General features: G+C 46.2%; 1 protein-coding gene across 1 annotated transcript in view; it reads right to left on the bottom strand.

The window, feature by feature from the left end:
- ADAM33 (ADAM metallopeptidase domain 33) overlaps nucleotides 1-9,274 on the bottom strand; it is a 99,093-nt gene extending 89,819 nt beyond the window's left edge. Inside the window, exon 1 of the mRNA XM_054990141.1 lies at nucleotides 9,223-9,274. The gene's annotated coding sequence lies outside the window, so the exon portion shown is untranslated. The remainder of the gene's footprint in view (nucleotides 1-9,222) is intronic.
- Between the last annotated feature and the right edge of the window lie 3,310 nt (nucleotides 9,275-12,584).

The raw sequence follows: 12,584 nt of genomic DNA, 5'->3' as shown, positions 1-12,584 counted from the left end.
TTGGCTAAACATTAGGAAGAACTTCCTCACAGTTAGAGCAGTCCTTCAGTGGAACAGGCTTCCCCGGGAGGTGGTGGGCTCTCCTTCTTTGGAGGTTTTTAAGCAGAGGCTAGAAGGCCATCTGACAGCAATGCTGATTCTGTGAACCTGGGCAGATCATGAGAGGGAGAGCAGGAAGGGCTACATCAGTGCTTAATTCTTGTGGCCCTTTCCTACATGCCCAGGGTAAGGCCGATCACCACTTGGGGTCAGGTAGCAATTTTCCCCAGGCCTGTTTGGCCAGGGATACTGGAGGTATCAGAAATCAGAAATCAGTTCCCTGGAGAAAATGACTACTTTGGAAGGTGGACTCTGACATATGTCACCAGGGCCTTTTTTTCTGGGAAAAGAGGTGGTGGAACTCAGTGGGTTGCCCTTGGAGAAAATGGTCACATGGCTGGTGGCCCCGCCCCCTGATCTCCAGACAGAGGGGAGTGCCCTCGCATAGGGCAATCTAAACTCCCCTCTGTCTGGAGATCAGGGGGCGGGGCCACCAGCCATGTGACCATTTTCAAGAGGTTCCGGAACTCCGTTCCACCGTGTTCCAGCTGAAAAAAAGCCCTGTATATCACTGAGGTTAATTCCATCCCCAAACTCTGCCCTCCCCAGGCTCCCCCCTCCAAATCTCCAGGAATTTCCCAACCTGGACCTGGCAACCCTACGAGACCAGTTATAATTCCAGAAGACCCCCAGGCCTCAACTAAAGGTTGACTTCTCAACACCCCTTCTGTGCAACAACAGATAAGAATGATATTTGTTGCGAGGATGTTGCTCTGCTAAAATCAATTAATTGCAGGGGGTGGGGTGGCTTCCAATCCACTCAAGGCAGATCACATTTTCTAGGAAACAAATCCAGGGATTCGACTCTCCTTCCTTGGGATTCCCTGTACCATTTCAGCATTTTGCAAAATGCAGAAGAGGCTGTGGGGGTGGTGGGGGAGGCACATGCCATTAATCGGGAAATGAGAAACTCCATTCCCTCCCCGAAATTATACCCTCTCCGACCACTGCCTTCCCAAGAAATGCTGGGCATTGAAAAACAAGTGGCAAGTAAAAATAAACTTTGCATTCCCTTGTCAGGACTGCTCTGAGACCTATATATAGAATCTGAAACGGTCGGGTCGGTCTCCCTGCCTCCCGGTTCTTACTGCAGTGCACAGCAAACAAAACCATGCCATTCGATAAACAGGCAGCAGAATTCACAAGTGCTTCACCCAAAACATGAATATATTAGGCCAATGGCGCGTTAATTTGTTCTTTCTCTTTTTCTGTATTCTCTGTGGATACAAAAATGGCTTTAAAAGGCCTATGGACAAATTCATTTAAGATGTAGCAACAGCTAAATGGAGCCTCCATGTTCAGAGGCAGTGTTCCTTGGAGCATCAGGTGTCGAGATCCCAGTTCCCCCGGTGGGGGCGGGAAATCCTCTGCTCCTACCCTCTGCCCCCCGCCACCACTCGCCTGGCTGGTGGGTGGGTGGGAGGTAAGGAAACCAGCCTCCCGAGCTCACTCCTAGGGCAGCACTGTGACATCACTTACAGGAAGTGACATCATTGCACAGGGGCCTGGTGCACTCCCAGACTTTGCAGCAGACAGATTTGGGCCCCAAACAGGAAGATAAGAACAAAAGTGAGCACCAGGTCCCCTCCCTCCTGCCATGACTAGGGTTGCCAGTCCCCCACTGGGGAGGAGAATCCCCCGCTTCCACCCTCCATCCCCTATGGGGGAGGCACAGGCCTCCCAGGGGTGCACTCCCAGGCAGCGTGGCGTGCTCCCAAGGGCCCGATCCGGGCCTGAATTGGGCCAGAATAGGCCCGGATTCGGCCCAGATCAGGCTGAATCGGGCCTGGATCAGGCCGCTGCAGAGCAGGGGGGCACCTGCTGAAAAATGGAGCTCTGGTCCCTACGGTTGCCAGGCGGGGCCTGGAGTTCTCCCAGCATTCCAACTGATCTCCAGACTACAGAGAACCCATTTGCTTGGGGGGGGGGGAGTGATCTTCATGGCATCACATGCTGAACTTCCCAAATTCTGTCCTCCCTTCGCTTCGACCTCAAATCTCCAGGCATTTCCCAAGCCAGAGTTTGCTGTCCTACCCTTGATCCTACAAGGCTCTCTGCTTGCTTATTATCTGATCTGACATCAAAATTGATTTTAAAAATCCGATCACTTGGTCAAGAGACCCTCTGAGCATGTGCCTTCCCCACACTGGTGCCTCACTGACTGAGCCAGGGGAGGACTGGCCCTTTAATTTCCTGGAAAACTTACTGGAGTGTTGCTGGCAACCAAGAGCAAGCGGAGAAAACTCCCAGCTGTGCTGGTGGCACTGCAGACCAGCCACTCCGCTCAGACCCGGCTGATGGCAGCACCAGAGCCAGCAGCAGACAAGGTTAGGCCCTGGCCAGCTCTGAGCCGAGCATCCCCTTGGGCACTGCCCCATGCTTGGCTTGTTCCTAGAATGAGGCACTCACAGCAGGGGCAGGCAGCCAGGCAGCCCAACGTGAGGTTTGCGCTCCAACCTTGGCACGTTGGCTGGCTCAGTCACAGCAGCCAGCGTGGGGAGCCCAAAAGACACAACTGTGCAGAGCAGCAAATAAGTTCAGTCACATCCACACACCTCTTATAAAGCTACATGATGTGCTGGCCTGGTGCACATGCATCCTCACAGGGCAGCGCACACGCATAAGCCTCACCCCATGTCTCTGGACCCTCCTGTTGAAGCCACTGGCTGCAAGACGGAATGTCTGCTGGTAAAATCCCAGCTGCCTAGCAATTTCTCTGCACTGATGCCCACCCTTCCACCACCAAAGTCCCCATGCAGATCAATTCCCCCGTAGCATTTTGTTTCACTTCATTCTTGCCTCTCACCTCCCCTTCCCATTCATATGCATTTTCAACCACTTTGTCATTAATCCTTTTCCAAAAAGTTGTGCAAGGGTGTGAACAAAACATGGACGGCCAGCAAATCAGTTTGCCACCAAAAATGGCAGAAAGGGCCCTGGGCTCCTATCTACATTTCTCAATATTCTATTCTCTGGTATTTGCATCCTTTATTTTAACGCCACCCTTCCTCCCAAAAAGCTCAGGGTGTCACATAAGGTGTGCTTCCATCATTTTGTCATCACAACAACCTTGAGAGGTAGGTTTGGCTAAGACCAAGTGATCGACGCATGGTCACCCAAAGAGCATCTTCTAAGAGTGGAGATTTGAACCCAGGGTTCCCCAGTCTGACAGTCTAACCGCTGCTGCGCGCTGGCTACCAGGGGTTGCCAACTCAAGGTTGTAAAATTCCTGGAGATTTGGAGTGGAGCCTGGAGAGTGCAGGGACCTCAATGGGAATTAATGCAATTAATGAAATTAATGCAACTCTCTAAAACAGCCATTTTCTCCAGGGCGACTGATCTCCAGGACACCACTGGAAGTTGGGAATCCCGCTGGCTACTTTATTTGGTTGATCGCATACCGCCCTCCCCACTTTTTTACATCTCTGGACTTTCTTTCTATTGCGCCTTATTTGTGGAACTGTTTCTAACTAGTATTAGTGAAAAAGAGCACGAGTCCGGTAGCACCTACAAGACTAACAAAATTAGTGGTAAGGTGTGAGCTTTCATGAGCCACAGCTCCCTTCTTCAGGTATCTGTGCTTCACTGTGCTACAGGTATCTGAATAAATGAGCTGTGACTCATGAAAGCTCATACCCTACCCCAAATTTTGTTAGTCTTATCGGTGCTATTGGATTCTTGCTCTTTTCCATGGCTACAGATGGACTAACACGGCTACCCATCTTGACTAGTATTGGTTCCGCTGATTCCCTTTAAAAATAACACCGCCCAATTCATTTATTTCAGCTTCTCTCCCTCCAGCCATTCAGTGTCTTTGTCTTCCTCCAGTTTTGCAGTTTTATTTTATGTTAGATCTGCAATGAAATTTGGCTGCAAGCCCCAGTCACGCACAGCTTCTCTTTCCCTGTGCATTTCAGGCCCTTAATGAAGAATATATAGATTAAAACTATTTCTTAAGAGGCAAAAAAATGCTTTCAGCGGCTCTTTTTACCCCTTGGCCTCATGCAAAATCCTCCCAAACAAAAGGGCCACACAACCTTGAGGCGAAGGCCAGCCACGGGCAGCTGAAATTTCCTATTCACCTACTCTGTCCAGAACAATGAAGGCAAGCAGCTGCCTGGCTCTTAAACTCAAGTGGCTCCTATTGCCAAATGCATCTCTCGGCCCTTTTCCTTCCTTGCTGGGGTGGATTAAGTGTAGCTGTCCTTCCCACTGCACGATCTCAGATGTCTCCCTAGGGCAGACCACTGAAAAGGACAGCATTTCTACTAAAGCCTTCCAGAACATGGTACAAGGGTTTTAATTCTGAAAGGTGCGTGTGGTATAGTGCATCATACTAAGATGTAAGAGACCCAGATTCAAATCCCCTCTCTGCCATTATTATTATTATTAATAATAATAATAATAATTTCACATAACACAATCAATAATAAATAAAGATCACATGGAGTCATTGATGGCCTCACTGAGCTGATACAAGTTTCCACCAGAGACCTAAGTATCAGGCAGGTATCGGTGTAACGGTACGCTGTTCCAAGTAACACCGTCTTTTGCAGTTCTGTAGGAGTTATGTCAGAAAGCTGCAGTTTTTCCATATAAGTTGCAAAGTTTTTCGAAATAGTTCCCAGTGCCCCAATGACAAGGGGGACTACTGTTGCATTCTTCATTCATAGTTGGGTGATTTCTATTGCCAGATCTCTATATTTAATCATTTTTTCGTGTTCTTTTTCTTCCACTCTGGCATCCCCCAGAACTGCAATGTCAATTATCCACACTTTTCGGGGTTTTTCCAGAACTGTTACGTCTGGTGTATTATGTTCAAGGTGTTGATCAGTTTGTTGCAATATACATCTATTTCTCCCCAGTGGGGACCCAAAGTGGCTCACAACATTCTCCCTCTCCTCCATTTTATCTTCACATCAACCCTGTGAGGTAGGCTGGGATGATAATGTGTGACTGGCCCAAAGTAGCCCAACAAGCTTGGGGATTCGAACCAGGGTCTCTCAGATTCTAGTCTGACACTCTAGCCATGCTGGCTTATAGACCACCTTTCTCGCTGAAATGTTGACAGGCCAGCCAAATCCTCTCAGCCTAACTTACTTCATATACGGTTGTCAACTCCAGGTTATACCTGGAGATCTGGGGTTGGAGGGTGGAGTTTGGGGAGGGGAGGGAGTCCAGGTATGTGATGCCGTACAGTCTGCCTTCCAAAGCTGCCGTTTCTCTCCCCGGGACACTGGTCTCTGTTGTCAGTTGTAATTCTGACCCTCTTATGATTTTACTATTTGGCAGCTTGTTTGTTTGTTTGTTTGTTTAAATTATTTGGGTTATTTATAGCCTGCTTTCCTTGCTGAGACGCAAGGAGGATTTCACAGTATAAATCAATATGATCAACAACTGTCTGGGACATTCAATAAACATTACAAGCAGGTAAGGATTACAGACATTTGAAAACGAGCAGAAATCCAATACAGAGCTGGAAATTATGCTGAAATAAAACGTAAGTAAATTGGTATGACGTATTACACGATACAGAATTATTCAGTAGGAGCATACTGGTTAAGTGGTTGGGTTGCAAATCAGCACTCTGCTGGTTCGACTCCCACGCTTGCCATGAGCTCAGCAGGTGGCCTTGGGTCAGCCACTCTTCTCAGCCCAGCACTCCAGCTGTATCGTAGGGATAATATCACTGACTTTGTTCACTGCTCTGAGTGGGGTGCTAATCTGTCTACGAGAGTGGGATATATGTGCAGTTATTATTATTATTACTTACAGCAGCAGACAGTACACAATAGCATAGTCTACAGTCCCTATCGCTTTCCAGTGTATCTCTCTGAACCATTTTCTTATAGCACAATCCTATTACCAATGTAGAAATGCCCTCCTGAATAATTCAATTTTGCATAGTATTACATAAATTATCTTTTATTGTTGCTGTTCAATAAATCGGTTTGCCATTTTATGACAGTACATTGCAGTTATTTAATGCTTATTTTATGCAATTTCAGTTTTAGTTGTGCTGCTGGTTTCCACTTTGGTTACTTGATTTTCTTTTTTTATTATTGTTTTTATTAAATTTTATATCTGAGAAAACAAGGCATGTGGTCTTATGGTATCACAAAAAATAGTATTTCAGCATTCTATAAGCCAATCCCAATTTTTAACGAATCCATTTCATTTTCTTATTGGGTTGGACCCATATTGTTCTGATTTAATTAAGAGACAATATTTTAAAAATGGAACAGTCAGAAATAGCAAGGCCTCTGAAACTAACTGACTCTTTTATCTGCCCGGAAATCTTTTCTGTTTTGTTGAGTTTAGACTGCTGCAGTTATTGTTGTTTTTGCTGACGTTGCTCTTGTAAGCAGTAGCATGAATATTATTGGTTGAATGAGAAGTACAAAAGAGCAATTTTATAGCACCTATAAAATTAACAAAATCTGAAGAAGTGAGCTGTGTGACTCATGAAAGCTCATACTCTACCATAACGTTTTTTTTACCGGTTTAAATTTTATTTAAGCTCTAAACAGTAAACATAATTTTTTTAAAAAAAACTTTAAAAAACCACACTAACAGTACACAAAAACATGAAATAACAAACAAGACAAGCAGCTAATAATAATAAAAGAAAATACAGTTAAGAAAGATAAGAAAAAGTCAAAAACTAAACTACAAATTTTCTCCACAACTTTATATACTGTTTTCAAAGTCTCACTTATTCTAAGAGCCCTCTTTTTTCTATTGTTCATGATTCTTAACCCATAAATCCAGATATCATCAAATCGTTATTATCTATTTCAGATAAGAAGTCTATAAATGGCTTCCATTCAGGCAAAAACGTAGATGCTGTCTTTTCTCTAATCAGTGAAGTAAGTTAGAAATTTTGTTAGTCTTATCTACTGCTACAGGCTAACACGACTACCCATCAGGTTTGAATGAGATTGGGTTGGGTCAGTATTTTTTTCGTTGGAAGTCTTAGATCCCTTTTCCTTTTTTTATTTAAATTTTTATTTTATTTTATTAAAGCAAAAATGGGGTACAGAAAAGAAAAGGAGGAAAAAGGGTCAGGCAAAGTAGATATAAAATTTTGAAGTCCCACAACCCAGCTACTGCTTTGATGAATGCTGCACTCCAGCGTGGAGGCTGGGGGTTGCGAAGGGCAACTTTATTCCAGGGCTAAGAGAGGAAAGACGGAGCACTCTTTGCCTGTGGGCTCACACTCCCGTCTGTCCTCTGCAAATAGGTTTGCAAGTTTTTCCGCAGCTGTTTAAAAAAAACCCTTTGGGCCAAATAGCAATCGCGAGAGGCAAGCAATGGGAACCACACCACAGGAGACAACAGCCACTAACCATTATTTCCAGCCAAAGCTAAAATAAACCAGAAATCCCCACTTTTCCCTGGGGCAGTCTCATTTTCAGCCCATGCTCCCCTCCCCATATGCAGAAGTGGGACAGAACATTGCGCAAAGAAGTCCGAGCGGAAGTCACTTGGGTGGCCATGCCACGCTTCAGGGCTTGAGCACATTGTTTCACTTCCTCAAAGGGTCCGCAGGAAAGAAAGATCTAAACCCGAGGGTGAGGAAAGCCACTGTGTGGTACAGTGGTTAGAGTCAGATAAGGATCGGAGAGCCTTTGGTATGGGGGGGGAGCATTCACATGCTAACATCCTCTTATTATCCACTCAGCTGTGAAGCTCACCGGTGACTCTGAACCAACCGCTCTCACTCAGATTCAGATAAAATGGAAGAGGAGAGAAACTGATGAAAACGTGTTAAAAAGTGCCATAATCAAAATGGGGGGGAGGGGCTAATTTCTGTTTTAGGTCAGTAGCCACGTTGGTCTGCAGTAGAACAGCAGGAGCCCAGTGGCGTTTTATAGAGACCAACGAAATTTTCAGGGTAACTGAAGAAGGGAGCTCTGACGCTCAAAAGCTTACATCCTGAAAATCTCTAAGGTACCACTGGTCTCAAATCTTGCTATCTTCTCCTTGAGTTTCCTATTAGTCCCCCCTCTAAGTTCATCAGGCTCCACCCAAGTTCCTTACCCAATGAGGGTCTTCTCCAATCTGCTAGCTGCTGTCTTGTGACCCCACTTGGCGGCCCTTGGCTTTACCCCATCCTGCCAAGCTCCACCGATTTGGCCCGATGGCTCAATCTTCTGAATCTCAGAGTCTCTCTACAATAGACGTCTGACACATGAAGAACACGTGTCGAGAGATGCCATGTTAGCCAGGAAGAGTAGTTTAAAAAGACAGAGTTGGCGGCAGGACAAAGGCTTTGCTATACACTGGAGCTGTGGGAAGGGGCTGTGAAAGGCCAGAAGGGAAACTTTAGCCCATGATAACCTCTCCAGGTCCAAGCCCGGCTCTGGAAGGCAGCTCCAGCCCATTTCCATTCCTCGCTGCCCTCTGGTTGCCATCCCACACAGTTTGGGACTGGAGAGGTGAAACTGACAGAGCCTTCAGGAAGCGAGGATGAAATTAACAATCTCTCTAAGGAGAAATTTCTGCCAGCTCTGTCTTTTTAAACTACGCTTCCCAGCTAACATTGTGTCTCCCTACACTTGACCGTCATGCACCATCTCGTGTAGAGAGACTCTCAAGGGCAGCATTGATTTGCAAGAACCATACCAGTTTGGTATGAGAGCCAGTTTGGTGTAGTGGTTAAGAGCGCGGGACTCTAATCTGGAGAGCCGGGTTTGATTCCCCACTCCTCCACTTGAAGCCAGCTGGGTGATCTTGGGTCAGTCACAGCTCTCTCAGAGCTCTCTCAGCCCCACCCACCTCACAGGGTGTTTTGTTGTGGGGATAATAATGGCATACTTTGTAAACCACTCTGAGTGGGCATTACGTTGTCCTGAAGGGTGGTATATAAATCAAATGTTGTCGCTGTTGTTATACATAGCACCTCCGCAAGAACCTTCCACCCTGCAGCCTTGGAGCAAACCATTTCCCTCGAATGCCAACTCAGCAATTCTTGGGAGATATTTATGACCCCATTTCCATGTGTGTGGGGGGGAAATATCTCGGACTTTCAAATTACAACTGGAAAAAAGAGAAACGTGGAACAGGAATCTGAATTAACAAGACAGAACCACGCTTCCGGCTCTCAAGGGCCAGACTCACCTTGTCCACTAGGTCGGCGGCTCGCCTGCTCCGTCCTCCTGAAATCCAGCGAGGCACAACAATCTCTCCTTGTGGTGACAGCCCTACGAGCAAAAAGAGCCATGCAGTCAGCAGCACAACTAAAACAAACCCCTCCTTCTCTGTCCTCTTCCCAGGCTTACTGAAGCCTCTCTACCCACAAGGAGACCATGGTGGCAGTTTTGCAAGGAGCACAACTGCATGGCGGAATGCCAGCCAAAGGGCCACAAAGTGGGAGAGGCAAGCACGGACTAAAACTATTTTCCCAAGCCCTCCAAGCCATCCTGTACTCAAGTTGCCATAATGTTCTCCTCCTCTGTGGTTTCACAGCTTCATTTCGCCTAGAACAAAAGACGGTGGGGGTGGGGGATAAGCAGAAAAATCTCTCTTGGAAGAAAGAGAGGAAGAATAAAAATGGGGCTCCGTTTGTGGCTCAGAGGGCACCAACGGAAAGGGAAACAGGTGCGGGTAAACCCAGGAAGCCAGACAACCGCAACAAGAAATGTGTCAAGCGAGCGGCACGACTCAGGGCCTGTCACACACAACGCCGTCCGCACTTACTCTCCTGCAGGAAAGCTCTTCGCTGCGATGCTGCCCAAACACAGCAGGTGTTACGTGGTGGAACTTTCCTACTGAAAGTTAGAGCCAAAGTGCCATTGGAATATGCAGTGCAAATGTCCCCTTTGATCCTGGCGTGTAGCCGTGTTAGTCTGTCTGTAGCAGCAGAAAAGAGCAAGAGTCCAGTAGCACCTAGAAGACTAACCAAAACTGTGGTAGGGTATAAGCTTTCGTGAGTCAGATACCAGCTTTCATGGTATCTGAAGAAGTGAGCTGTGGCTCACGAAAGCTCATACCCTACCACAAATTTTGTTAGTCTTCTAAGTGCTACTGGACTCTTGCTCTTTTCTACTACTACAGATTTATATACCTCCCTTCAGGACAACTTAACAGTAACAGGGACTCTGGTACCAAGGCCTGCAACAAACCAAAATGCCAGCTTTGTTCTCATATAGGTCCTTTATACAAACAGAGGCTGTCCCAGACACTGAGATGGAAACCACAACAAGAAGAGGAGTTTTTCTTGCCGTGGTTTCCATCTCACATAGATCCTAGCAACACCATCAGTGGACCCAATATCAGCCATACCATCTCAGGTTCCTGCTCATCCTCCAATATGATTTACACCATCACATATCAGCAATGCCCCTCCACTTTCTACATAGGAGAAACAAGCCAGTCCCTTCAACAAAGAATTAAGGGACCTAAGTCTGATATCAGAAACCACAACATTCAAAAACCAGTGGGGGGGGGGGACATTTTAACCTTCCAGGACATTCAGTGGCTGACCTAAAAGTAGCAGTTATCCTGTGGAGGAATTTCAAAGGGAGATTAGAAAGAGAGACTGCCGAATTGCAACTGATAACAAAGCTCAAAACAATGCATCCACCCGGATTAAATCAAGACCTAGGCTTCCTGTCTCATTACCAATGCTGATTTCTCCACACCCACCACCCCTCTGCATACCCCACCCTATCCAATCACACCTGCTATTGTCATTCATCGACTATTGTCATTCAGTCTCTGAAATCACTCTGTTCTCCAAGATATAAGAACAGATGGACTCACATTCTAGCTGTATCTGAAGAAGCGAGCTGTGGCTCACGAAAGCTCACACCCTATCACAATTGTTAGTCTTATATTGGTGCTACTGGACTTTTGCTCTTTTCTACTCCCTTTGATCCTGTATGGGGGCTGAGCATCCACATGCTATCTTCCTCTAATTATCCCTTTTCTAGGTTTTCCTCTTCCCCATCCCCTCCATAGTCCCTCTCCAAATTCCCACTTGGATGTTCTGTTGTTAATGTGAAATGCCTCTGCCTTCGCAGCGGCAATGAATGCAGAACTGAGAATCCTCACTATGTGGAAGCAACCCAAATCTCAGTCCTTCATGCTTTTAGAGTGGATTATTGGCTATGCCCTCAAGGGTGGAGGGGCGGTCTTTTAAAAGTCCAGAAAGTAAAATCGGTCTTGAACATGACGGCTAAGTTATTCACCAATGCTGGACATGGGGACTGTAATTTAAACCGGACAAAATCCATATTAGTTTCTTTTGGGACCCAGTTTTAAATGCAAGTTTTAATCTCTAAATCCCTAAATGATCTGGATCTGGCTGGCTCCTGTAGGAATCTACACAGATCTGCAAGATTTGAGTCCAGTAGCACCTTAAAGACCCAAAAAGTTTCTAAGGTGTAAGTTCTAGAGATTGAAAGCTCCCTTCATCAATCTGACAAAGAGGGCTTGGACTCTTGAACATTTACACCCTGGAAATCCTGCTCGTCTTTAAGTTGCTACTGGACTCAGATCTTGCTGTTCTACTGTAGCCCAACATGGTTATTCAGTTAGCCGTCTGAAACTATCCAAACCTGAAGATCTTCTTCTAAGGTCTTTGGGCACCTGTGTGCGCTCTCTCCATACACAGGACTGGCCTTCTGCACAGCGGCCCAGAGCCTGTGGAACTCCCTGCCAAAAGACGTTTGCCTTGCTGCTTCCCTTCTGGTGTCTAGGTGCCAATACAGGCAGCGCTTGGAGAGAGAGACTTTGATTTCTAGACGAACTCTGTTAGCTGATGCTGTTTTCCTTTCTCCAGATGAGTTTACTACTCAGCATCTGGAGGCCTTTGTCTATATTTTTAACTGCTGTTGTCTGATCTAGGAGGGCTGCTGTTAGCTCCCTTACAGAGTTCATAAAATCAGAGGTCAGGAAGTCAATATTTTAATTTTAAAAGTTTTTCTTTTTAAAAAAATCAGAAACAGGGAGTAATTTCCTATGACAAAAGGGATTTCCATCAGTGGAATGTGACTTTTTTTTGTGACTCCTGAGCCTCTTCTGTCTTGCAGCGGCCCCTAAATGACGTCTGGAGGGGACCCCAAGGCACAGCAAGGGGGCAAATCAGGGCGGTCTGGAGCAGAGAGGGGGAGTTAGCAAAATTTTCCCAAACCCAGGAAATGCCAATCAAGCAAGGATGCAATGAAAAAAAAACCCAGCCCTTCTACCCTAAATTCTGTGGCCCGAGAGGCTGGGAAAGGAAGAACAGGCAAGCAAGTCTCCGGCCATTTCCACACACGTTGAATAATGCACTTCAATGCACTTTCATAATCCTTTAGAAGTGGATTTTTTGTCCCACACATGGAAAATCAGTTTCAAATCTTCACTAAAGAGTATTGAAAGTGGATTATCCAACGTGTGTGGAAGCAGCCTCCATGAAAACCAGCAAATTTTGTTAAGGACACGAGAGCCACAAAAATCTCAGAAACACATATTTGGTCTTCAGCTGATGGGGGGCG

The sequence above is a fragment of the Eublepharis macularius genome, chromosome 10 (assembly GCF_028583425.1).
Source record: "Eublepharis macularius isolate TG4126 chromosome 10, MPM_Emac_v1.0, whole genome shotgun sequence".
Classification (NCBI taxonomy): Eukaryota; Metazoa; Chordata; class Lepidosauria; order Squamata; family Eublepharidae; genus Eublepharis; species Eublepharis macularius.
Note: the sequence above shows the minus strand (reverse complement) of the source record. Positions and strands in the feature narration are given on the sequence as shown.